The 23,839-nt window shown below is 36.4% G+C and overlaps 1 pseudogene across 1 annotated transcript; it reads right to left on the reverse strand.

Moving 5' to 3' along the window:
* Positions 1–20,716: 20,716 nt before the first annotated feature.
* On the reverse strand, positions 20,717–22,623 carry LOC306663477 (small ribosomal subunit protein eS25-like; annotated as a pseudogene). Its single transcript has 2 exons — positions 22,270–22,623; positions 20,717–20,850 (listed from the first exon to the last, which is right to left on the reverse strand). The product of its transcript is annotated as a small ribosomal subunit protein eS25-like (transcript).
* Between the last annotated feature and the right edge of the window lie 1,216 nt (positions 22,624–23,839).

Raw genomic sequence — 23,839 nt, forward strand, 5'->3', positions numbered from 1 at the left:
CAGAATGAATCAAACAACATTACTCTATGTAAATTTATGATTACACAAATGGTATGCCTTTACGCCATGTACAAACAAAAAAAGGAACAATGTTTTAAAAACAGAAATATCCAGTTTTCAGAAGATTTAAAGGTTGCAGGTGCTTCATAGGAATACCTTCAACATAAATGTGTATTGAATGCTGTACTTCATTAAAAAGCAAATTAAATCCATTTAAAACGTATATCTACTGTCATATACAATGAATTAGAACAAGTGAAAATATTTTAAAAAGATAAATAGTAAAAATAAAAATATAGATGTTTATAAATGGGTAGAGAGGTAAGGTAGACATTTCTAAGTTAAGCAAGAATATTAAAATTTAGGGCAAACACTAATATAAGAGTCATGGAAAGCATTTTAAACCAATAAAAATGAAATCCTCAATCAAATCCTATATGTCTTTTTTATGCAATTCATTATTTTACTCCTTTTATGATTTGCTCTTCAACACGGCAGTCAAAGTATGTTATGTACCCCATCCTTCAATGTAACTTCTGTTCCACATGTAGACAGCTTTGTATTATCTTTGCAGATGAGGCTTACACCATTTTTGTAGTTCAATATATTTTATTTTGTTAAAATGAAGAATAGTTTTCATCAGAAGTCACCACAAATAATATAAAAAGAAATGTCATATACTGAAAAATGATATATAGGGTAGATATTACAGGAAAATAATGCATTGAACCCCCGAAAACCAAAGAGTAACCAGCAAACTAAGAAAAAAGTCTCATACACACGCATGCAATTTACAGAAGAGCATTCATGAATGGCTAATAAAGTGGGACATGCCTCTGAACTGTATTGGCAGTAAGAGCCCACGCTTTAAATTCACTGGCAGTTCTAAAGTTCTTCAGCGCAGGCTGGGAGCTCCCAAACACTGGGAGGTGGCGGTGAGAAGTCTTCTGAAATCAGTAAAGAGGAAGACTGAACAGCGAAGGGCCTTCGGTGCACTCCTGGTCAGTGACCTGAACTTTGGGCCTGCAGACATTCTACAAGTAGCAGGACAAGCATATTCCTAGAAAATTACTCCTGAGAGATGAGACAACAGAAGCAAAAACTAGGAACCACGCACATGTTAACTGGGAGGAGAGTGGGTAAACTGTGTGGCATACTCACCGAGAAATGCTGTACGTCACGGAAATGAAGAAGCTGTATTGACATGATGATAGAATCATACCATTGAGAGAAACAAACACCAGAGGCCAAGGACTGACCCCATTTGTTAGAAATATAATTTTTCTGTTATAAGCTTATACATGCTTTTGAAGCTATGAAGAAACAAAGAAATCATTAACCACAAAATTCAGGATGATGAGCACCTCTGGTTGTCACTCAGGTGGGCAGGACTGGAAAGGAGGTAGAATGGAGTCCAGAGGAACTTCAATGGCTCCACTGATCATTTATTTCTCATGTTCTCAAGTTCTTGTTCCCAGAAATTCTGTCATGAATTCTCAAATTCTTTCTGATGGCTACCTTATTACTATTCCTAATAACTTATATTCAGGCTATTTATAGTTATTAACTGTTTGAATTGAAAAAATGTCAGACTTTCAGAAAATTTGCAAAAGTGTCCCTGAAGACTGTCTTCGCATGACTGTAATACAGTTACCCAAACTGATAATAATGTACCCTACTGCTAAATAACCTACAGATTTTATTTGTGTATGAGCCAGATTTCTAAAAATTCTTTGCGATTCAAACCCTAATCTTGTAGCACTGTGAAGGGATCTTGCATGTGTAAAGCCCCAGTGGGTTGAGACATGGAGGTGACCTGGCTCAGTCAGACAGCTCTTAAGAGTGGAAAGCTTCTCTTGTCAGGTGTAAAAGAAGACAAAAGAAAAGAAGTCAGAGGGGCTAGTGATGTAACTCAGTGGCAGAGCCCTTGCCTAGGCTGCATGAGGCCCTGGTTTGATACCTGGGACCACAGAAAGGTCAGAGAAATACAAATTGTAAGAAGGACTCTACATTCTTGCTTTGAAGACGGGAGGACAGGGTAGAAACAAGCCTGAGAAGGAAAGCTAGTGGCCTCCAGGTTCTGAGGGTGATCTGTGGCCACCAGTCATCAAGGGGACTATACCTGTGAACTCATTTCACTGTGAAATTTAAACCTAACACCTTTGGAATATAACAATAACTTTAGATTAGACAGAATAAAGGGCTACCATAGAGATAGAGTTAAGAAACTAACTGCTGAGATTTTACAAGCTTTTCTTATCTGGTTATATATTTATTCACACATATATTCACTAATATATGCTATTTGTATGACCATATTATATATACACTCTGATACAAATATGTGTTCATATATAAAAGAGTATATTTTTTCAGTGGAAAGTTAGTTTAAATAGCTTCCTGGTAAAGAAAGAAGTCAAAATCCAAAGACATTTAAAACAAAACACAGTCTTGATCCAGGCCAGATGAGAATGATGGTTTTGCACAGGTCTGGTAGACTGAAACCCACACCACAAGAGCAAACATAGAGACACGGCTGACAATGAAACCAACACCGCTTGTTTGAAGGCACCATTTAAAGAAATTATTATGAGAAAAAGACCATTGTAAAACATAGAACCAGAAGTATGTTCACTTTGGATACAGTGTTTGGCTTAGGTTTTAAATCTTACTGAAATTACTAATTCAGCTTTAAAAATGTTGCATTGGAAGATGAATACGTCAACAAAATAAAATTTAACCAAATATTAGACTTTTTAAGCTCATCCCACACGAATGAATAAAATTAAATGTAGAAATCTAGGTTGTCCTGAAGACGTATGGACACTTTTGTTAGCATTCTCTCAACTCAAAATGCCTTGATTCTAGAAGAGTTGGTTCCCAGTGATACCGTCACATAACAACCTTGAGAGTTCAGCGGGAGAGAGCAACTTCTTGACCAACTCAGGCAGATTGTTTGCTTCAGTCAGTAATGCTCTGTTTCAAGAGTCACAACAGCCCCACTTCCCTGGGTGACAGTGGTGGCATGAAGCTGCCTGGTAACTGCTCCTGTGTAACCTTGGGCAGTCAATCATTTACATCTAAAGTTAATGACTGGCTCTGGCACTAAACCTAGCAGGATAAGGTTTTGTTTTTCAAGGACACATTTTCTGGAAGCAATGATAACACATCCTAAACACAGAACAATAAATTTTCCAAAAGCAAAATATAAACCTTGAGTGTTTATATTTAGACTTTACTTTTAGATTTCACTTCTTTTTATGACTGCAACCATATCTGACAAACTGTGAGCTTAAATAGTGAAAAACTAGATAGCTATACAAATAATTTTAGAGATCGCTTGACTTTTAACTAAGCAATATCTTATGAGTTATATGTAATAGGAAATAAAGTTGTAATATCAGTTTTAAAATAAACATCAAACAAAAGGAAAAAATATGTTTGATTATTTTCAGGATATTTACTTTTAGCACCTGAATATAGAACATATATTTTTCTGTAGAAACAGAAAAAGCTGGTGATAAAATCGCTATATACTTTTTCCCCCTAAATTCTCTCTGAAAATGAACTTTAGTATTTGCTTTGCAACTAATGGTGCTTTATAAGATTTGAGGGAATCATTTATTTTATTTTAAGCATTTATGACCAAACATTTTTTGTTTTATTTTACAATTTAGACTTGTCAGAACCAATAATATTAAAGTATCAGAAAGGTGAGTAACGTATTCAAAAGTTAGCAAACAGTTCTACTGCACTGAGACTTTAGGTAATCTTAGGTGTGAAAACAATTGTGTTTAATATTGAGGGGTAATATCTTTTAAATAATGTGTAATATTGATGAGTTGACATTCTAAACTGGATCTTGAATTTCCTGAGATAGGGTTTCTGTTTTCCAATGTTGTGGGATTGTTTTATGAGTTACGTTTTAATTAAATATGCCATAATTTGTAACAACCTTTTTTATCAATTTTTAATTTCTAATTATTTTTTATTTGTTCTAATTGCTTATACATGAGAGTAGAATGTATTTTTTTAAGAGAAATTGTGTTGAGGCTACAATTAGTTTTAATTATTATTATCTATAGTGTCAGTATTGTTATATAGATTTAAAGATAATCCATTTCAAAATTGGTGCAGATTTTCCTGCAGCAAATGCAAGAATGTAAATTATTATGTAGAGACATACTTCATTTAGCAATCCAAGAAAGACATACTTTGGCCAGAGTATACAGGAAATCCTAGTCTGTATATTCACATAGTTCTCTAAATTGAATGAAAAGTACCCTACAACTAAAGAATATACTGATGTGAGGGAAGGTGCTAGAAGCCTTTCCTGGAAAAATTCAGATCACCAAAAGATAAGATCAAATGAGATAGACTATGCTAAGTCTACCATTCTATGATTCTTAAAAATTACTCAGAGTAAGAGCTGATCAAGTCAACTTTTTCAAAAAGTAATTAGTTTTCCAAAAAGTCAGCTGATAGTATTTAGTGTTAGAGAATTTTGAGAACCTGGCTTTGATTTAGTCTTTGATCTGATCAAATATCGTGGGCTCCTGCGGATCCCAGTGTGACTAGTACAATTGAGTTTAATGCAATTACATAAAAATTACACTTATCCTGGAAAAGGTTCAAGAAAATCACTGCATGATCCATAATTAACTTCTACTACTTCTGCTACAGACTTAGAAGGAGAGAGAAAATTATTTTAAAAACAAACCAATAACATGTACTACAGGACATAAAAATTTCTTAATTAAAATCAATGGGATAAAAAGAAAGGAAAAAGGCAAGTTATTAGTATTATTTATGGGTTCTAGTGGGCCCCACTGAGGAAACAAATGTCCTACAGGTTATTTTTGCTATTCGCAAATAAGGAGAGCAGTGCTTCCTGATACAGATTTTCTTTTCATTTCATTTTTTAAGTGAATTTAACCTGTTGGGAATGAGAACTCCTTAAAAAACATTGACAAGACTATCTTCAGAAACATACATTTTCTTTAAAATTAACAGGAAAATAAAATCCTGTGATTTCAGCCAGGGTCTGTGTTTTGAGGACTTTCTGCAGTTTGGCTTCCAGTGCGACATTTACCAGGGACAGACGGGTTTTGCTTCTGGCATTTCAGGGAACAAAGAAAACACAAAATCCAATAGAAACCTTCCTATAGCATAATCAATCTTCATTCTCTCTTCACACGCCATTATTAATAAAATCCCCAATATTTCTTTTGCCTTTTTTCCCATTCTTTGGGTTTTTTTCCTGAGAAATTCAAAGAAACCCCATAACTGAAAAGATTTTATTTATTCTAACTTCCTAGAGGAATGTTGGCAGTCAAGCAAGAAGAAAATATTGTCACTAATAGCAGAGACGTGGGGAATGAACAAATGATTGATGACTCTAAATGATCTAGTGCACATATTTGGATTTCCAAAGATCAAGTTTTTCATTTTTTAATGAAAGCATAGTTTATTAGAAAGACGTGAGGCATAACCCTCAGAATGGTTAATTTGCCTAGTATTCTCATCAGGAAGTTGCCATGAGTAAAGATTTGAGTAAAAACAATCATATCGTGGGCTGGGATTGTGGCTCAGTGGTGGAGCACTTGCCTAGCATTTGTGACCACTGGGTTTGACTCTCAACACTGCATATAAATAAATGAACAAAACAAATGTCCACCAACAACGAAATGTATATATATAGGTTATATGTATAGATAGATAGATAGATAGATAGATAGATAGATAGATAGATAGATAGATAGATAGATCTCCTTATGTCTTAGCCCAGAGGACAATTTTTTTAGAGAAAACAATCAAAGTCTAATTTTAAAACACTTTTCATTTTGTGTGTGTATTGTATGTATGCTAAATCCCTAAGAAACAGAATAGAAGTAAGTATACCTTCAGCCAACTTGGGAGAACGGTTAGTAGGAAATAAATTCAGGGAGACAATGCTGGGAGAGATCCTGGGGTGGGAGGAGATGTGTGGGTCTTCATAGTCCCGCACTGAGAGCACTTGGGATTTTAACTCAGTGTAAGAGTGTAAGCCCTCCCTCCTTATCCAGAGTTTCAGTTACCTGAAGTTCCAGTTACTTATGGTAAATTATGGTCCAAAAATCTTAAATGGAAAACTCCATAAATAAACAATTCAGAACTTTTCATTGCACGCCATGCTGAGTAGCATAATGGAATCTCACACCAGCCTGTGCCATCCTCTCCGGGGAGTGAACCGTTCGCGGGTCCAGCTTGCCCCTGCGTTGGCGCCTCCCACCTACTGGTGTGGAGGAGCTGTCTTGGTTATCACACCAACTGTGCTGGTATGACAGCATTGTTACACCCAGGGGTAGCCAGTGCTGTTTACAATGCCTGTATCATTCACCCCACTTAGTGTGAGGCCGAGGCATCTCACTTCTCCCAAAGAAAGTTGAGTGCAGCAGAATAAGACATTTGGAGAAAGGGAGAGAGAGACTACAGTCCCCAAACTTGTATTCCATTATATTGTATTCCATAATAGAATATTGTAATTATTCTATTTTACTATTGGTCATTGTTGTTGCTCTCTCACTCTTCTGATTTATAAACTAAACTCTATCACTAGGAAGCATCATCACTATCATATAGGAGAAAACTTAGTATATGGAGTATTTTCACCACTATCTGTGGTTTCTAGCATCTGCTGGGGACTGTGAAATACACTCCCCAAGACTAGGGAAAACTACTGGAGAAGATGCTATGGTCTGAGGACTGTTCAGAAAGGACCACTCTGTTCCTGCCTTGCGAATCCGCTGCAAGGTTGGGAAAGAGAGCACAGCGAAGGGGCTGAGTAAGAGCTGGGGTCTCAGAAGGTGGACTTAGGTTCTAGGTGACAGCACTGGGGGTAGCTGGCATTCGATTGTGTTTTGAAATTGGAGATAAGATTTTAGGCCCAGAACAATATGCAGAGTGAGGGTCGTTATCTTAAAAATGTATCCCCAAGGATTTTTAGTCTCAGCAACACAAAGCGAGTTTCCATCCATGAGATGAAGTAAACTACAGCAGAAAGTTCTGGAATCAGGGAGGTCAGAATATTAGTTTGGGAAAGCCAGGTTTGTTGGACTAATTAGAAATGTAAAAGAAGAATGTCAAAGGCCCTTGTATGTATTATTCTAGAGCTTCTGCGAGGTCTGGCTGAAGATAAAAGTGGAGAGCTCTCGGGGTTTCATGAAATCTCCAAGAGAACAAATGTCAAGAGAAGGCTGAAGCAGAACAGGTCAAATGCAAGGGCTCAGGAGGAGCAGCAGAGCCTAGATCAGGAACGTGGAGGCTGGAGGAAAGCCATGGAGATCAGTGAGGAGACTGTCCACAAGCAGAGCTAATCATGCCGGGGCTGACGCTAGCTCGAGAGGGATGAGCCTGTGGACTGAGCATGAGATGCAGCAGGTGAGTGTGAGCAGGGCACCAGGAAAGCAGCTGTTGCCAGGTGCTTCCTGGTTGGGAAATGAGGGGTGGAAAGCAGGAGGCAAGAGCCACAGGGAAGTGGGAATAAGAAGAAGGGAAAAGAAGAGAGCAATCACCGAGAGAGCTGGACACCCTGCTGAAATGTCTGTTTCCAAGGGGACAGACAAGGGGGTGCCGCTGGCAAGGGAAGAAGAGTCACAGGAATGCCTTTTTAAAGAGGAGAGAATTCAGACACGCCTACGCGCCATGGGAAGAGATGCAGCACAGAAGTGGGGTGGTGGTGGAGGAGCAGGGAGACGCCCAGCAGCATTCACCGCTCACAGGTGTCTCCTGCAGAGGCGGAGGGACGCCTCGAGGCACAAGTCCCGAGGACTCTGACAGCGCTGCTGACTCATCTTCTGAGCAACTTAGGGAATTTTAAATCTTCTAAAAGCCATGTTAAAAAAAGCACAATGAAACTCACTCTCTTGTATAGCCACAAGACATTAATGTAAGAGAAAAGAAATCTATACATAAGTAGCAGAAAGTTCAGTAGGTAGAGGGCAAGGGACAGGGGAAAGGAGGGGGGAGGGGAGGGGCAGGCCGTACTGGGGACTGAATTAGGACAAATTATATTTCATGCTTTTATAATTATGTCAAAATGAATCCTATTATCAAGTATAAACTAAGAAGAATCGTTAGGGAAAAAAAAGCAAAAGAAAACTGTGAAGTTCATTTAATATGCTATTTAACCCAGCATTTTTTGCTATGATTTGGACTTTTAAACAATACAACAAACTGAATGGAGTATTATACAGTCAGTGCCTCATTCTTCCTGAAACCCAGTGTGGATCTTCCGGGTACACCACCTCCATGGGGACCATCTCGTTTCACGAGCACCACAGCCAGCTGTGGCTAGGGGCCGCTCTGGCCACGGGCAGCTCTGGCGCCTCAAGCACCCGGGTAAAACGTGTGGATGCTGGTGAGGTGGGGCTTCGTGGTGGTGAGCATCTACGAAACACATTTTCTGAAAACATCAATTTACCTGGGAAAGAGGGAATGATGGAAGGGGAAGTAAACGAGGATGGGGTGAACAAATCCTGGAGGTTTGTGGAAAAAGAATGACTGAAATCAGCATGGAACATGGGAGTACTTGCTAAGCAGCATAAAGGGTCCACGGAAGGGTCCACCTGGCCATGGATTCAAAGCCCAGGTAGCCTGAGTGAAGTCCATCACCTCCTGAACTGCACTGTCCTCCTGCTGTCCATCTCTCTGTCCTTTGCTTTAGTTGAATAGACATGCCAACTTGTTTTGCCACTTAAGTGAGTTTGGAAAGCAAGATTGTTGGAGATACAAATGAAGAAGAATGAACAGGCAGACAACTGGACCACTTTAAGTATAAAATTTCTTCTAATGTGTTTTAATGATATTTAGAAATATTTTATGTAACACAAATTAAATGCCTGGTTGTATATACATTGAGAACCTTTACACTGTTATATGAATGTATTGCAGTGCTTTTGCTGCTGCTTCCTACCACTGCTGATGCAGTAATTCTATAGCATTTCTATTGAGCTAAGCCATTATTTGATCATATAGCAAACGGCTCTAACTGTATTCTAGACCACCTCTCCACTAGTAATAATACTTCAGGCACACAGTACTTATTATTTATGAATAAAACTAAACATTTTAATATTTAATGACAAAATAGAAAATGTGTATATTTTAACATCGATGTAATCATTATTTGTTCATTGGTCTCTCTCACTCTCCTGATAATCAGTACTGAGTTAAATGCAGAGATACTCATAAATTTACTAGCGTGCCAGTGTGCATGATACACACTACCCATGCAGCCTTCTTCCTCTCTCCTAGCATTTTCCTTATACATTGATCCATGTGTGATCACATGAAACTTCCATAGCACGCTCAGCTTGTTTAACTCAAGATACGGCAATAGCTGAAGTTCTGAGTACTCTGAGGACATTGGAAAGAGCTCAGTGCACCACGCAGTTTTCATACAGTCTTGTGGGACACAGCCATATGTCTTAGAGCAGTTAGTAGGTTTAACCCAAGTCAACTACTGAGGCCCTAGTACAAAAGGAGCACATATTACTTGTAGCATGCAGAGTGCCCCAACATGCCACATCTGCAGAGGATCTCCAACTGTCATTTTCTAGGGCTTCTGAAATAAGATCACTCCAGAGTGCCTCCACAGTGCCCCTCTCTGCTTCCACCCTCAGCTCACTACCAGGCACTTTCAGAAATGAAGCCTATCTTTTGTGGGGGCCACTCTATTGACAATTCAGCCAGATATCCCCGCATCACCCAGTAATCACTGCTACAGCAGTTTGCCCCAAACTGATCTTATTGTCAGTCTCTTTATTGTCTTCTTCCCAGCAAAACTCTTCCAAATCAATTTGCATCAAAGGCCAATAATCAGAATCCAAGTTTTTAACAACTGAGAAATTGAGTTTCTATCACAGTCTTGGTATTTATTTTTTTAAAAAGTATTTTTATTTCACATCAAATAGGGGTGTTCCCCAATTCAACATAATTTTTTTTATTTTGCAAAATCAAAATGTGAATAAGAAAATTATATTTTCCCTTTCACATAACTTAAATATGAATGGTTTCTAATATCCCATTCTCTACAGCAAGGGGCACAGAGCCTCTGTTCACATCCTTAAAGAGAGGAAAGCAGGCCAGCTTGAGTGAGCAGGACGCTGCAGAGGACACAGTCTAGGTGAAGGACCATGTGACTTCATGCTGCTCTCTTGAATGTATGCAGTCAGAGGCACACTGGTTTTAGTGCAACGTGCTTCCTCACGAGAAATGTCTCCTCTGCAGAATTGCAGACCAATGAACCTCAAATTAAACTTCCTGAGGAGAAAGAGAAAAGGTGGATATAACATACACAATACACATACAAGTGTGTGTATACTCAGGCATGCACACACAGCCACAAACCCACATGCACGCACCTGTTTGAAGGATTTGTAAGCCAGCATGTTACAGTGCATTTGAAAAACCAGATTCCCTTAGAGGAGAGGTGTGCAGGAAGATCAGCCTAGTCTTTACTATTAATTTTTGCTCTCTGACAGGGACAGAGAGACAAATTTGGGATTCATAACAAGCTCCACGTTATTATTTGGGAAAAGCAAAGGGCTATCTAGTAGGAGTAAAGGGGAAACAAAAAGAAATGATCCCACATAAACCCGCTCAATCTTTCATGACTTGTGTTGGAGGAATCTGCCTCTACCTTCTAGCACACCCAATGCAAAATAAAATCACTCTGAAAAATGGAAGCATTATACACGGGGCATCAGATAATTTCTAAAATTTTCATCACAATATTCAACACACACAGAAGATGTAGCAGACATGTAAAAAACCATACAGGCTGAGAAGTGAGTGGGGCAAGGGATAATGTGATTAGATTAATAAGAAGTCCGTACACTGAAGTTATTGGGCAAGGACTCTAACAGTGCTTAATGCTTTCAAGAAATTAAATGATAAGAAGAATTCCACGGGAATATTTGAAGCTAATCAGAATTCAAGGGACTCTCTAGAAATGATAAATGTAATGACTAAAATTAGAAACTTAAGATATAGATAAGCTCAAATGCAGAAACAAAAAATTAAGAATTAGAAAAGGTCAGAGGAAACTTTTAGACATTATCTCAAAGAATAGAAAGATGAATCACTGAGGCATAAAAGACACATGAGATATGATGGGAATGGTTGGATTGTTCACTGCTAATCAAAGAAAGAGCCACTTCATCCTAATGACTTCTAGATTTCTCACTTTTTTTTTTTTCATGGTAAGCAATACAAATAACACTTTAAAATATTGTCTTAGTCTTTGGAATATCCATCAATTTAATTTTTCTCCTGATTGTCCTCCTGATTGACATCCCACTTCATCAGAGGTTTGAAGAAAAATTAGAATTGTCATTTGAATGGATGCTTTACTTCACACAAACACACACACACACATGCATGCACACACGCAGTGTTAGTCAGCTTTTCATTTCTGTAACCAAAATAGCTGACAAGAACAACTTATGGGAAAGATTTATTCTGAATCATACATTTTCCGAGGTCTCAGTCCATGTTCAGCTGATTCCATTGCAGAAATGACATGGTGGACGGGTAGGGCAGAGGAAAGTCACTCAGCTCATGGCAGCTCAAAAGCAGTGATGGAGCAAGAGAGGAGGCACAGACACAATGCAGTCCCCAGGAACATGTCCCAGAGACCTACTTCCTTCAGCTGCACCCCACCTGCCAAGAGTTACCACCTCGAAGCTCTTTCCATCAAACAGATTAATCACTGACAAGACTACAGCTCTCACAATCCAATCCTCTCACCACTGAATAACTGCCTAACACCGTTTGGAGAACATTAAAAATACAAACTATAACTTATGCCCTCTATTCATTTTATAGAATTGAGGTTTGTCTCAGTTTTCAATAAATAGGCCCAAAAGAAAAAGCTAGTTATTAGAAAGGTGAGTCATGAGAAGAAAAGACACTTTGAAACATTTAGTCATATAACCAGAACATGGTTGGAAGAGTTCTCTTGCCTTCCTCCATTACTCAACGAGTCATGGTTCCACCATAGCCAGGTTCTGATATGACACTGTTTTTGGTGAACTTTCTACTCCAGAAGAAACTAGGAGGTCCTGTTCTTCTTTTTAAAGTAAAACCAGAACCCATGGACAAGAATGTAATAGGTTCACAAAATGAAGGAAAGTTACCTTCCAATGTTTTAAGCCTGCATTGAATCAATCCCCCATACCACTCCTACATCTCTTTCAGACAGTGCTATATGGGTTTGTGTCCTCTTCTCATGTTTAGATTGCTCTGAGAGGGCTGGAGTAGGGTGGCATGTGAAGGCAGGTATTCCAGATGAGACACAGCTCTACTCTCTCCTGTGCAAGTGCACAGGAGCAGGATCAGGTCCTGGAAGAGGCACTTCTCTTACTCAGGGAAATAACTGTCTTATAGTGAAATTTCAGTTAGTAAATTTAATAATTAACCTTTGGTTTAAGTAGAAAAAATGTTGCGACAAGAAAGCACAGAAGAAAACCCATAATCAAGCAAAATTTTCAACATTAGGATATGCGTCTCAATACCTGATGAGTAAAAATGCAGTTTACTTCCTTCCACTTTAAATTTGGTGATCTCAATGGCTTTCCGTTATTAACCTCTTGCATCAGAAAATACAAGTCTAGTCTCAAGGGGAAATAATATAAAATAAATATATCCATAAGATTATGTGTCCAAAAATTGATAAATCATAGTATATAGTTCTATGTGAAAAATCCTCTTAACAATCTGTCACTTGGTACTCTGTTACATAGATGTCCTCTACAGAATAAAGAATATAAAGCTAATTAAATAATTTTAAATATTTTTAACATTTTCAGAAAGTTAATGAACTGATGAAATACAGTTCTTTACACTTCAAATTATAGTGTGAAAATGTCATCTCTCTAATAAAGAGTTACGCTGTTATTGGTAACATCAGTATTTCCTTTCTTTTTTCTTTACATAGGTTTACATTTAAAACACTGTAAGAAAATAATGACAAAAATATCAAAATAGAAAAGATAAAAAAATAGGTCATTTTAGAGAATAATATGATAATCCCTCAAAGATAGACAGATTGGTTTAGCAATATGAGGTGCTAACCATAGCTAAGGATATGAAAATCTACCACATATAGAAAAACTAAATCTACCACATGTAGAAAAACTAAATATATGTCTAATGTAGATTGACATATACTGATATTGATAAAAGTAAAGAACATATGTCCATATTTTTAGAGAAGAAAAACAATTTCCTAAATTTAAAAACATCTTGTTTGCAACATAGATCTAACTTAGACTGTTTAATCTGAGTCACGAGATTGTTGTTTAAAGTCTTTAAATCATGTCTGCTGAGATGTATTTCACTATTAAAAATACAAAATACAAAATGGCACCTGTAGATAAGTGTACTCATATAGAACTAAATGCAATTCCATCCAAAAGTTTTTCTTACTGTACATAATTTTTAGATTACCTTGTAAATTAACCTCAGGAGTAAAATGTTGAGCATAATTACTTGGATATAGAATTCTTGCCATAATTGATGGTTAGATTCTCATAGATCTGAAGAAACATTTATAAAAGAGATCGGCCATGCACCAATATGAAAGCACTTACATAAAATAGCTTGAAGAAATGTTTTTCTGTTTCTCTGTATGTATGAAATTCCTTGTCAACCATTGAGATTTCTGGGCACTATGAACATACAGCTCATATGTTTTAGTGAAATATACAGATTCCATAATAAACCAAGTATTTTAATTTAAATACACAGAGTATCAAAAGTTGACCAACATTTTTTGGCAAATCCAATAAAATTTAAATATGAAACTGTCATCATTTGCACTGGCTTTAAGGACTTGAAAATTTCTGATTACAAAGTGCTAAGATCTAGAAGAAAGCAGTATTTTATAGTTCAATCTGACATCTTATGCTCTATCAACTGAAAAGCAAAATATCTGATGTCAATAAAATTTAAATAACCAATTACATGTCTCTTACTATCTCAGTGATCCAGATATTATGGATTAAAGCTATAAAACAAAGATTAATTCCACCCATGAAACAAAACTCTTTAAAGAACTTCCCAACCAAGTGCTTATATCATCAGTAACTGTGGTATTGGGAACTTTCAAAGGGTTATTACGTGCTGTACCATAATCTCCATTTACCATGTTTCCTTGTCACTAGTGATGCATTGGATCCTATTATATTGGAATTTATTATAACAAGTGCTCTTCAGTGTCTCTTCAGTATCTCTTATTTGTCCTTTTGCAAACAAGTCAACTTGAGAAAAGATCATGCTGATGGAGATGGGCCTAGGTTTCTTCTCCTACATACAACCTAGGACTCAAAGGTAAGACAAGAGGATTCTTATTTGTGACAAGATCTCTGAGCTCTGGAGATGCTGAAAGCTGTCATCTTGGAATTCTTTGCCTTCATGAAAATTATATTTCTGCTCTTCCATTTTGTTAGCAGTTAAAGTCATCTTTTAAAATATTTTTATATTTCATCTGGTTTTATTAGCTGTATTAACCACATAACAGACAAAATGTCAAGGATGTGACTCTGCTCGCTCATTCCTTCCAGAACACACTGTCTTTTTCCATATTACTGTCATTAATCATTTAAAAACCTAACTATTTTGAAAAGTTTTTCATAATCATATCTTTTTTATTCGATTTTTTCCTGGCACAGAACACAGTACCTATACCTGAATACTCTGCAAACAACACAATACTAAAGAACAATGTATTGTGATTCCCTAAAGTGTCTCATTAACTCAGTGTTTCTATTCTAACATAATAAATATTGTGTGTGTGTGTGTGTGTGTGTGTGTGTGTGTGTGTGTTCAGGAGAGGTTTGCAGGGAGGTTGACAGAAGATAGGACCAGAGATGAAATGAAGCACAGGAAAATTAGTGTAGCAGTATAGGTCCTGTAAACCTTGGTTAATTTACTCTGTGTAATTAAATAATCCAGTTCACTTTCACACTATATTAAAATGATGTCTTCAATGGCAGAAATAAAATGTTTTGGTACATTCGAAATAATTGATTTATGAATCCAAAGTCTTCAGGGACATAATAAGTAAAATAATTCAGATTTTTTTTTATTGTTCTCTAATACTTGCTGGCTAAATTGAAAGTAAAGTTGCTTTAAATACTAACAAGTATTAAGCTTTTCTCCATATTTTTGAATTCACATTGTGATTTTGTGGTTCACTATGAATAATATTTGGTCTTACTTAAGGTGGTGAATGATAAACAAGAGTCTGATCCTGTCTAAGAAATAATAAATTAATATATTTGAATAAATTTCCATGTATTTTTAATGTGCAATATAAAACTGGATGATAAAAATGCATGGCAAGATTTCAATTCACTCTCTCAGAATCCTGCTTGTCCAGACATAGTTAGGCCTAACTAGCAGTGGTTTCTCCCTCATGTAATCATTCCTATTCCTTCTTCTAGGTGATTCACTCCAAAATGAAACTATTTCATACATGTGCACATTCCTCAACTCATGATTATGTTTATGATCATGATTATTTCTCTGGTCTTTGGAGATTAAACTCAGGGACTCACACAAGCTAAGCACATGGTCTGCCACAGAGCTACACACCCAGCCTCCATTATTATTCTAAACTATGATTTGAAGAGCCGATGTTATAAAGTCTCTTTCTCTTTAACTTAACAGTTAATCAACTGTTTCTTAGTAAAGTTGTAAAGACAATGTGACTCTTTCTATTTGGACTGTGAATTTTTTCTTTCTTGATTTTACATAAGAAAAAAGTTGAACAAAGTATTACATGGAAAAAGAACAGAAAAATACCTAATACTCAAAACTACTAAAATATGTGGGCCAAAAAGATATATTATTTTTGCAATTAAACACATATTTTAGATTATTTTTCATATGGTTATGGAAGCTAGGCATTTTTGTCATATCATCATTGACAAATGGATGTCAATATTATTTTTTGGCTATTTAAAATTTCACACATTTTTCTTTAGCAATGTTGTTCCTAAATTATTTCATTTCATATTATAGCTACAGGATTTAGGGTCTTGTGTCAGGGTTGGGACTTACAGAGATTTTAAGCTAAAAGGGTTTAGGGGATAATGCAGTTCAAGACAGCAGTTGGTGCCCAGAGACCTGTAAGTCTAAGGCTAGACTGAGACAGTGACCTTGCCAGAGTAAGACTCAGTAAAGGTCAGAGGTGCTTTGCTGTTCTGTGCCTTAGGGGACCTTGATGAGGTCAAAACTGACAAGCGAGCCTTACCTATGTGAAAAGAAAAGAATTTATGATCATGTCCATCTTCAAGACGTACAAGAAAAAAAATACGGATTCTATACTCTGCCCTTGTATAGATTGGGTGTGGATAACAGACTTTAGAGAAACAAGAAGTAGCTTATTAATCTCCTGTTTTTTAAAATTCAGACTACTATTAAGTACAAATAGGTTATTTTCATGAGGTTTGCTGGTAAAGTATGTGTTTTCAGTGGATTTCTGAAGGATGTATAAAGAAAAAATAGAATAATATAGTTTTACCATTCCTGAAATCATATATAAAAAATAATTTGCATAAAAATATTGTCATTATGACAATTTTTAGTTTACATATCAAAGTTATTTATAAACATCGGTTTAACATGTGTACAATATTACCTTTCCTTTTCATAAGATAATGTATAAATCCCCAATTCTGGATGATTGTTCTTGTTTGAACATTTTTTGTGTGTGTTTTTTAGAATTTTTTAAATTTTTAGTATAATTTTTTTGGAGGTCGATTTGGTTTTTACATGATAAGAAAAGGCTGCTATAAATATTTGTGAATAAAATTACTAGTTTTAGTTTTACCTCATTTCTTTTTTTGTATTTATGGAATAAAGTTTTTATTACTGCAGGTGTTTTTTAAAAATATTTATAATTGGTTTTTATAAATATACACAGTTTACTTATAGTAATCTGTAATCTGTGTTTTTAGTAGGACTTTTATATCACATTCATTTCAATATCAAGTTGATTATTGAAACCTATCAAGGGAAAATTAAATAAGTTTATAAATTTGTAAGAATATATTTAGACATATGTGTATCCTTACTTCTACCATATCTCCACATATTGAAATATGCCTTCTAAAATATGTTTGTTCATTTACTTTTTATATTTATATTTATTATTATTTTTAGTGGCTAAAATTAAATTTAAGTAAAATATTAGATGACCGTGTTTCACTCAGGAAGATGTGTTGGTTAGCAAGACAGCGGAAAGTAGGCATAACATAGGATTGAATAAAGAAAGTGATGGTCATATTTGCACTTTTATCACTATGGCAGAAGAGGATTCTACAGTAGAATTTGTGCACAGGTTAACAGAATCTATGGGCGGTGGTGAATGGTGCCATGCTCCTGTATATCTAAGTACATCAGGCATAGTACCCACCTGCCAGCTCAGCACCAGCAAGCTGGGAAAGACCTCCAAATACAATACACATTCAAGACATCACAGTATACTCTTGAACTAAATTCATGAAGTGGGAGAAAACCCTAAGCAGGGTGGGGTTGATGGTTTATTATCCTCATGCATTCCTGCTGCTATAACAAAAAATTCCAGACTATTTTACGTTGGATAATTTATAAACAACAGAAACATATTTCTCACAGTTCTCAAGGTTGGGACGCCCAGGATCACGGCTCTAGCAAATTCTGCATCTGGTGAGGGCAGCTCTCTGCTTCTATTATGGTGCTTCCTTGTGGCTCCTTCACATGACAGAAGAGCTAAAGAGGCCACAGCTCCATTGTACATCTTTATAAATGTCATTCGAAATTCATCCTGACACTTCTTCCCTCATGACTTAATCACCTCCTAAAGGCCTGACTTCTTAATTCTATCAAATTGACATTAAATTTCAACATGCTGGGAAGACAGACAAAATCACCACGTTAAAGTCAACCGAAAAAATTGAAATTACCTTCCCAGAGTTTGTACAGTGCACACTGGCAAAACTTTTCTAAGAATCAGTATCCCCTCATTAATGAAGTAATCTTTCAGATTCGGATTTCTTTTATCATTCACAGATTTATGTTATTAAACAATAATGACAATGAAGTTTAAGAGTGCAGTCTTGGAGGAGTACTGCCAGAAACTGAAAAGATGTGTTTTTAGGATAGAAAGGTTGTGGATGGCCTAGACTCCAAAGGATGCTGCCCTTCAGCAGTGTTTGTAGATCGTGATGCCCTGGGCAATAAAAATTACAAAAGTGAGTTTTAAATATGGTGTGTTACCTCCAGGATGCCTCTACCCAGGCCATCTCTTGCAATGAGCCTATAAAGTGAACCTATAAAGAAGAGGGAGGACAGCACGTTCTAACTTGTGGGCATCATCCTGATCCTCTCTCAGCTGTCTGAGATAAGCTGACTTTATGGACTGGAAAATACATTCCCTTTCATTAAGTCGTGGTCACCTGTGTATGCTTCCAGGAATCACAGACATAGCAATAAATCAGATTTACAGAAAGATTTAGCAAGGAAATTTCCAAGACTACAAATATGTTGAAATCTCTAGGACTTCTCTGGTCCCTGCTTTACTGCTCAGTACCTGGATAGTTTCAAAAGTTATTGGTGAATGGAAAGATAAGAAATTTTGTTATATAGTGGCACAAAGTATATATTTAGCAAAACAAGTGCCTGCTAGGAGGCAGACCAGTGAGCCCAACTCTAAGTGAAATGGCTTCAATGACTGAGAACAATAATGTGCCTTGTCTTTTATCCCCTTTTAGCAAGAGGTTAGAGGAGGAGATATGCTCAGGAAAAGATTATCCTATTTGTATGAAAAAGTGGAGGTAAAGAGAGAGTAATTCAAGGCCAAAGAAGTTTGGAAAATCTGATTGCTTTTAAGTTTAAAAAGAATTTTTAAAAAGACACAGGTTTTAATAATAAAGATATTAATATTTTCTCTGTGACTTATGTTTGCATGTTGTCACCTAACACCATCATTTCTCAGACTCAAAGTAGTTGCCATTGAATTAAGAGAACTATACAGTCATGCAATACAAACAATCAAAGGTTTTAGTTCAATTACACTGTCCCTGATTTAATGTTCTATGTTGGCTTTGTATGGACAAAGGTGGGGGAGGGCATGTACTTAAACTTTAAATTTTGTACTTCACTGGACTTGAAAGTTTCATATCTAGAACAGATGGAGAGGATGTGCACCCTTGAAAATCTTCGATTTTTGGTTGGATGCAAGAAATAGATGTAGCCATTGAGAGATGAAAGAAAAATGAAACAATATAACAAATACCACACTTTGACTATTATTGATGATTGATCACCCAAATGGTTTATTCTTCTAATACATAGAGCTAGACTAAGTTTTCCAGTTTCTTTTCAAATTTTGATTTCAGTAAATGACAGAGTTCTGGTTAATTTTAAAAAAGCATAAATTATACAAGCAACTTGCAGGCTTAAGACATGAAAATGTCCATATGTGATTCTGCATATTTATCATCTTTGGAAATAGGTACAACTCTGAGGGTCCCCTTAGCAGAAAGGACAATATCAACAATTGTGTAATCTGCAAGTACCAAGATGGAAGAGACTGAATGGACATCTGGAAGACATGATTCAAACAAAATATCCCATACTGGGTACTTTTAAAGAAAAAAACAAAAACATTTTTATTAAGGCCCTAAAATGTGTAGAAACCCATACCTTCAAATCAGGGAGATTTATCCAGGACAGATAGATACCGATGGGAAAAAGCTGATGAGACTTTAACTAATAGCAGACTCTTACTGGCCCAGGTTAGGATTACAGCACTGACGATATTAATTACTGAAGAATATGAAACTGAACCAACACCTACAGATAAAGATTTATGGTCCAATCAGAAAACAACATGGATATGACTCCTGAACAGTTGTCCTCAAAGCTAAAACAGATATTGTAATGATTATCTTTGCACCTGACAACAGAGTTTTGAGTGGACAAAATGAGTGTTCATTTGTTCCAGCTATATACAGCTCCCACGCTGTGCAGATTTGAAGTAGGTGCTTACTGATGCGTTCCACATGCCCCAGCCTGTTTATCCTGACATGAGCTCCCCCGAAGAACAAAGAGCAAGATTGTTCTTCTTTCTTCTTAGGATAAGGTCTCTGCCCCAAAGGACTAAAGGCCACATGCATCCGTATGTCTCTCTTGGGGACTTTGGGGGAGGGCTGAGAATCAAATTATATGGCTCTTCCAGACACAGGTGTTTGACTCACTGTTCCACTCAGTCCTATGGAGCGAGGGAGGATTTTGATTCAACTGAAGGGGTGTGGGCAAGATTCACAGTTGGGAAGGGAAACCAATATAAACTTGTAGGTAGGAGTCTGCTGTGGTTGCCTTCTTCCCTTCTGGGGTTGGTAATGTGCTCAACATATACAATAAGCACTAATGCTGAATACTTCTGAGAGTATTCAAGTTAGTGCAGTAATCACTACCATCTCCATAGGTGGATGACATTCAGTGTAAACCAAGCATAGTTGTAAATTTCTTGGGTTAATAGACTGTGTTGAGAGAGACCTGTGCCAACACAGGACTTGCCCCTTATGGGGTATCATGCTTCCACCATCCCTAAGAGAAGCCACCTGTGGTATAATTCCCACAACTCTGAGATCACCACACTGTGAGGAAGGCCAATATCACAACCTCAAATATTTCTTCTTATTAACAATTCTTGAGACTTTGCCTTGCCCCGATCCTGGCCGGCTTCTGACTGAGTTGTTGGGATCTTGGCTTCCTCATGTTCCCAGCTATGGCTGTTCCCTGGAGACCCGCCATTACCTGAAAGGAGACACAGCACAGAATAGAAACCCTGCCCCATTTTTCATGCCCAGCAAACTGTCTCCAAGAGGGGACCTCTGTGGTGCTGTGCTTCAGGGTGCTATTCCTAGTGAGGTGGCCATGCTAAACTGTTCTTGAGACCATATCGTCCCTTAACTTCCTCTTATTTTCATTTTCTCCTGCATGGATTTTCCAGAACACTTCCCCAGTGGTGGTTGCACTCAAACCCCGCATCCATCGCTGCTTCTTGGAAACTGACTTCACACAGCCTGAGTGGGATCACTTGGCTGTTGATGTCCTGATTATTCACTCAGTGCTTTTGTGTACATTTGAACTTTGTGGTGATGCTCTTCTTGATTTAAATATAACACCTATGAAGGATGCACGTAAACAGAGATAGACGAATATGAGTCCAATCTATATAAAATTTTGACCATCTGTACCAGAAAAAAATTGCCAAAGTATAATACTTAGCATATACTCACTTCTTTAAAAAAACAAGAAATGAAACTTTAATCTTCTTTAAAATAAGAAGAGTAGATAATAATCTACTTTACCAATGCCCCAACCTGAATTAGTACAGATGTAATAGACAATTCAAAGATGCAAATGCTACCAAGTCTTATACTATTTTTAAAGGATAAAAATACAAAAATTGTTCTGCAAGATACAGACTTCACTGCCTTCTGAGAAAATATTTTTTTATTTAAATAACCTATTTCTTATACCATATGGTACAGAGTATACATTTCAATAGTTTGTCCTTGTTTATGGAAAATAAGTTTCAAATACATGATTTTATGCTACAACAAATTAATATCCAGCCTGTGTATTTCACACATGTGTATCATCATATGCAAAGCATCTGTCCTTATCCTCATTACATTTTGCCTTAAGCAATCCAGCATAAATTACTTTCCTTAAATTACACTGAGTTTCTGTTTTTCCTTCTCCACCATACCAATTTTATAATTGTAATGTTCGTGGCTGACAGGGAAAAGAAGAAAGCTCTAACCCCTAATTAAGATCAAATCATTTGTCTTCACATAGCCAATTAGTGAAGAATCTAAGATCATTTAGATAGCAAAAGGTAAAACATCTAAAATATCTTTTTCTTTTTCAGATCATAAGTATCATTATCTTACCGAATACCCAGAAATAATGATGTGTTTTCTACATATGACACTTGAGTTAAGCATTGAAACCGAAGCAATCTTTGATACTTTCCATTTTATAACTTCCTTTGCAATGTTATGCCTAACTAGTTCAGGTAAGAATTCTAAAGTTATTCCTTGACCTTTCTCAACAGGGATTTTCTTGCTTTAAGGAAAGGTGGGCTGGGTCACTAACCATCAGGAGGGACAAATTCATAGTTTATTATTTTGTTTTGATTTAATAAAATTTTATTTTTCCAAATACAGTTGATTGGACATGTTCGTACATCTTCACCAGCAGCTGGGCATCTCCATCCTTGGTATTTCTGCTGTAAATTACTTGAGCTCTGTGCTTTGAAATCAGTTTGATAAGTCCTTTACTGGGGTTATAAGCTTATAGTTGGGAACTTCCTTACAGAGTTTGTCGTAAGTAGCTCTGTCAAACAAGACTAAATTGTTGAGCTTGTCCCGAACTTTTCCTTTGGACCACTTCTTTTTGGCTTTGCCCCCAGATTTGTTCACTGGGTCCTTGCCTTTCTTGGCTGACTTTCCAAAATCTTTCTTGTTCTTGTCGTCCTTGGGTGGCATGGCGAAGACTGCAGAGCAGCAGCAGCTACTGCAGCCTGGTCAAGATGTCAGACGAAAAGCTCATAGTTTATTTGAATATAAACTGATCTTTATGGGGTTCAAAGTGTAATACTAAGTAGCTATTGGAAAGGTATTCTTTCATTCCTGAAGATCCATTTGGTTTACTCATTCTTTGCGAAGTGTACTTTGCTAAAAACCTATTCATGTAAAATATCAGTAGGTGTTGGTCATTTTTAGTACTAGAGCATTATTTAATTATATTAAAGTGATGAAGACTACTCTTCTGATTTTATACAATTTTATTCCTCAACTAATATTTCCATTTTCTAAGAGATGATTGATAAAATATAGGAAGTATATTACTCCCAACAAAGATCTGATCCAACAATTTAAGAAACATTTAAACAATTTTATATATTGATAACTCACCCTTGCCAATAGAATTTTTAAAGTATTGATATATACAAAAATTACACAGTTATAATTATTGATTAGGGGCCAGAATCAATAAAAATTCAAAATTGGTAGGGCACAAATGCAAATGATAAAACTATTTGATTCTTAGTGGAACAAATCTGACATAATTTTGCTGTGTACATTCATGAAAACATCACAGTGAATCCCAACACCACATACATCCACTGGAATAGAATCCTAACTAGAATAACATATGTTCCATGCTTGTATAGTTATATCAAAATGTATTCTACCATTATGTATAACTAAAATGAATAAGTAAATAAACAAAATAAAAATCCAACAAGCAAAAAATTTGAAATAAATATACAATTCTTAAAATAAAAAAGAAGAAAAACCTCATGACTTTGGGTTTACCTTTACTTAACCGATAAGATCATAACCAAAGTAATGTTTATATAATCTAAAAGTTATTTCTAAAAATCACATTTCTAATATCTCAAGCAGATTTACAAGCAAAACTCTTTCACTAATCTTTCCTCTCTACACTCTTTCCCAGCACATTCTAAATCTTAATTAGCTTGATCTAATTATAGCAAAAGATCTTACAGCGTTTAGTTTCTTGTCCTTTTTTCATTATCATTAACAAATTTTGATGGCAAGTTTCTGGAACCCGAAATAGCCGTGCCTGACCTTTTTCTGTAAACATATGCAGATACAAAGTCCTCAGCAAATGTCCTCACCTGACAAACCAGGAATTCACATAACTTGATTTTAGTCTAAGGAACAACTTTTATTTTTATTTCTAGTTTTAATATACTGTTAAAAGT

The sequence above is a fragment of the Sciurus vulgaris genome, assembly GCF_902686455.1.
Source record: "Sciurus vulgaris genome assembly, chromosome: 6".
NCBI lineage: Eukaryota > Metazoa > Chordata > Mammalia > Rodentia > Sciuridae > Sciurus > Sciurus vulgaris.